Below are 3,788 nucleotides of genomic sequence, written 5' to 3'. Positions count from 1 at the left end.
ATTTAACAAAAGGGTCTGGATAAATTAAGCTTTGGTATCAAATTTTTTTCTGCAGCCGCTCTGAGCATTTTATTAACTAGTAAATAAAGCTCTTCGTGTGTAGTGAATGGAATATTTTTTTAACGTCTTTATTGGAGTATAATTGCTTTACAATGGTGTGCTAGTTTCTGCTTTATAACAAAGTGAATCAGCTCTACATATACATATATCCCCACATCTCCTAAAAATAGGGAGCGCTTCACGAATTTGCGTGTCATCCTTGCGCGGGGGCCGTGCTAATCTAGTCTGTATCGTTCCAACTTTAGTGTACGTGCTGCCGAAGCGAGCACTGAATGGGATCTTTTTGATGCTGTGATTTATCTGGCAGTGGGAGAGGACAAAATCGTGGTTAGGAAAAAGCTCCCCTAAGATCCCTGTCAGGGCTGGTTTTCTTCCCTCTACACTGTTTCTTTGTGGTGAGAATATTGATCCTCCTAATTTACTCTGTTCAGAAGCTCCAGGACCGACGAGGCTTTTCAAGGTAATTATCATCTGAGGGAAGAAAAATAAACACTTTGTGAGTCACTTGGAGATCCACACGGGCACTTCCCCTGTGCACCGTGGAATCTGTTTTGTGTCCCTGGTCCCCTGAAAGCCTTTGGAGGATTCCTGCAGCCTTTGTGTTCTGCTCTGGCCTGGAGGTCACATGGATGCACACGGAACGCCTCCCTCTCTTTCCTAAGACTTCGTTCATGTCCTTTCTTCTCTTGCAGCCTCCCTGCCTCCATCGGAGAGAACTGAGGCCCCCTCCCAGCCAGGTGAGGCCCCCTCCACGTGCAAGGACCCCGCCAGGCACGTCTGCAGGGTCCCCCTCAGGTTACTTCTCACTGTGGGCAAAGCTTCCTTCCTAGAGACCCAGAAATCCCCTTCCCAGCCCCCATCCCTCTTTTTATGACCCTTCTTTCCGGGGCGAGGGAGAGCCGGGGCGGGGTGGGGGGGGAAGCAGTCAAGCGGGTGGGTCCAGGTTGCGTCTTTGAGAATGGGTGGCCAAATTTCACCGCGTGTTTCAGCGTGTACTTTTAGAGAAAGTCCTGATCTCCTTTAGGGGTGAGGGCCGAGAGGGCAAAGTTTACGGAAAGTGCAGAAACTCCAACCCGTCCACAGAAGCAGAGGCAGGGGAGCCTCAGAGAGCCGACAGGGGAAGTCTGTCTCCTGGCCTCACTCCCACCCAGGCCTCAGTGGCCCCAAAAGCTCTCCCTGTGCCCATGCCAGGTTCTTGCAGCCACAGTGCTGACCACAGGGCGGGCCAGTGTTTCCCAGGGGGGCACATCTGCATCCCCTGGAGGCTCGTCAGAGAATCTGGGATGTGGCCCAGGAATCTGCATGGCTAACGGGATCCCAAGTGATACTGATGCTGCAGGCCCAGGGGCCTCACTTGGAGAACCACTGGGATAGACAGGTGATGCCTAAAGCAGGTGAGCTAAAGGGCTGGGACGTTTGACCCGAATGTTGAATCGTTCAGTTGGTGGCAACACTCCACTGGGGCTCTCCCGCTCTCCAGCCTTTCTACCTGCATCTTCCTTTGTCAATAACCGAGGGATCTGAGATTTGTCTTACTTGCAAGCTAACCTGTTAGCCCTCAGATTCACAGATTCTGGCAGAAGTGAGATGCCGGGTCAGAAACATGGGATTGGTTCACACGTCACAGCCAGAGCAGCAGCTGAGCATCCGCATTGGTGCCAGGTCCCCAAGCGCCACTGGCCTGTCCTCATCGCTCCAGTCCCTGCCTGCATCTCCACCTGGTGCTCTCCCCGGTGTCTGTGTGTTCACACGGACATCTTCTTATAAATAAGTATGCCAGTCATATGGGATCAGGATCCCAGTCTACTCTGCTACAACTTCATCTCAACTCGTTACATCTGCCCAGACCCTGTTTCCAAGTAAGGTCACATTCTGAGGTCCTGGGGATTAGAACTTCAATGTACCATTTTCTTTGGGGGGGAGACACAATTCACCTGATAACACATGACAAAAAGGACTTAAAGGGGCTAACCAACTGACCATAAAACAGGCAGGTGATCCTGGGTCATCTGAGCGGGCCCAGTGTGATCGCAGGGCTCCTTAAAAGCGGAGGAGGGAAGGAACGAGTAGGTCAGAGAAGGTCTGACCATGTGAGAAGGTCTCAACCCGCCATCGCCGGCTTTGAAGAGGAAGACGGGGCCGCGAGCCGGGGCGTGTGGATGCTTCCTAGATGCTGGAAAAGGCATGGACGTGGACGCCCCTTTAGACCTCCAGAGAGGAACACAGACCCGTTGATGCCTTGATTTTAGTCCGGTGAGACCCAGGTTGGACTGCTAACCTACAGAAATGCGAGGTAATAAATCCGTGTTGTTTCAGGCCACGATGTGCGTGGTGATGTGTCCAAGCAGTGAGAGGCAGGAACAGAGCCATCAAGCCCGGTAGGTGGGACACAGCACGACTTCATTGCCGGGGCTATTTCCTTCATTGTCTTGTTAAGGTATTTCCTATGGTCACTGTTTGCCATTTTAAATCCCATGACTGCCTGTGTACGATTGTTTCTGAATCCCAGAAAGAAGGGCTTTTGCTCAGAGAACCAGTTTCTCTTTGCAACCTTCTTTCTGCCCCACTTAGACTTCTGCATTTCCCCAGCACCCCTTCCAGGGGACTGACTTCACAATGTCACTTTGTATTAGGCTTTGCTTTGTTATTCAATTAAAATCTTCTGTTGGTGGACGATAGAAGTCTTGCTTGTTTGTTGAACATCTATTTATCTAGCTTGAAGGCACCGTGTTTGTATAACAGGAGCTCAGGAGATGAATCAATATTTCTGATGAAGAACGCGCTGCTCCTCTGTGTGCAGAATGACTAAGAAAGTTTGAGTTGTTTGCAAATGACCACTGCTCTGGCCACTTATTTTCTATATCAGAAGTGCTCTTATTCGCCCCGCATTCTCTAAAGTGTGGAGTCTTATACCTGTTAAACTCTTGCTAAATAATGGTAAATTATCCTTATGGGGACAGTTGCTTTCTTTTTTTTGGCTGCATTGGGTCTTCACTGCTGCGTGCAGGCTTTCTCTAGTTGCGGCGAGCGGGGGCTACTCTTCATTGTGGTGGCTTCTCTTGTTGCAGAGCACGGGCTCTAGGCATGCGGGCTTCAGTACTTGTGGCGCACGGGCTCAGTAGTTGTGGCTTATGAGCTTAGTTGCTCCACGGCCTGTGGGATCTTCCCGGACCAGGGCTCGAACTCGTGTCCCCCGCGTTGGCAGGAGGATTCTTAACCACTGTGACACCAGGGAAGTCCGATAGCTGTTTTCTTGAGATGTCTTTTCATGTTCTGGCAGGTTTAATTTCCTGAATCTCTGTATTGTTTTCTGTTCTCCTGGCATCTCTTCAGTCCTCACCTCATCGTTCTGTAACTAAGCTCCCTGAACCAGATCAGAGTCCTCCAGGTGTAGTCTCCTTCGAATCTCTGAGCGATGAGGTCATGCTTCTCTTCATAATGATATCTTGTTCTTACCTGGCACGCACACTCTCTTCCAAAAACTGAGCCAAAGTAGGTTACCAGCTTCTTCAGAAAACAGAGAACTGCCAGCCAAGTGGCCCCATACTTTTTCAAGAAACTCACTTCATAGCGCAATGTGTTTCTGACAGAAGCCAATAATATGACCTTGGAAGTTTAGAGTTCCTTTACTCTTGGGTCTCAAAATACAGGGAGAAACTTGAGTTTACAATATCCCCAGGGAAACAGCACCCCTGCTTTTGAATGTGACCTATTTAGTTTAAGTGTAA

The 3,788-nt window shown here is 49.8% G+C and overlaps 1 non-coding gene across 1 annotated transcript; it reads right to left on the bottom strand.

The window, feature by feature from the left end:
* Window positions 1-222: 222 nt before the first annotated feature.
* Window positions 223-329, bottom strand: LOC114901177. Its single transcript, XR_003795058.1, has one exon. It is a non-coding gene; the product is annotated as a U6 spliceosomal RNA (small nuclear RNA).
* Window positions 330-3,788: the final 3,459 nt, after the last annotated feature.

This window comes from Monodon monoceros, unplaced genomic scaffold (assembly GCF_005190385.1).
Source record: "Monodon monoceros isolate NGI ecotype Baffin Bay Population unplaced genomic scaffold, NGI_Narwhal_1 Super_Scaffold_19, whole genome shotgun sequence".
Classification (NCBI taxonomy): domain Eukaryota; kingdom Metazoa; phylum Chordata; class Mammalia; order Artiodactyla; family Monodontidae; genus Monodon; species Monodon monoceros.
The sequence above is the reverse complement of the archived record's forward strand: the minus strand, read 5'-3'. Positions and strand labels throughout refer to the sequence as shown.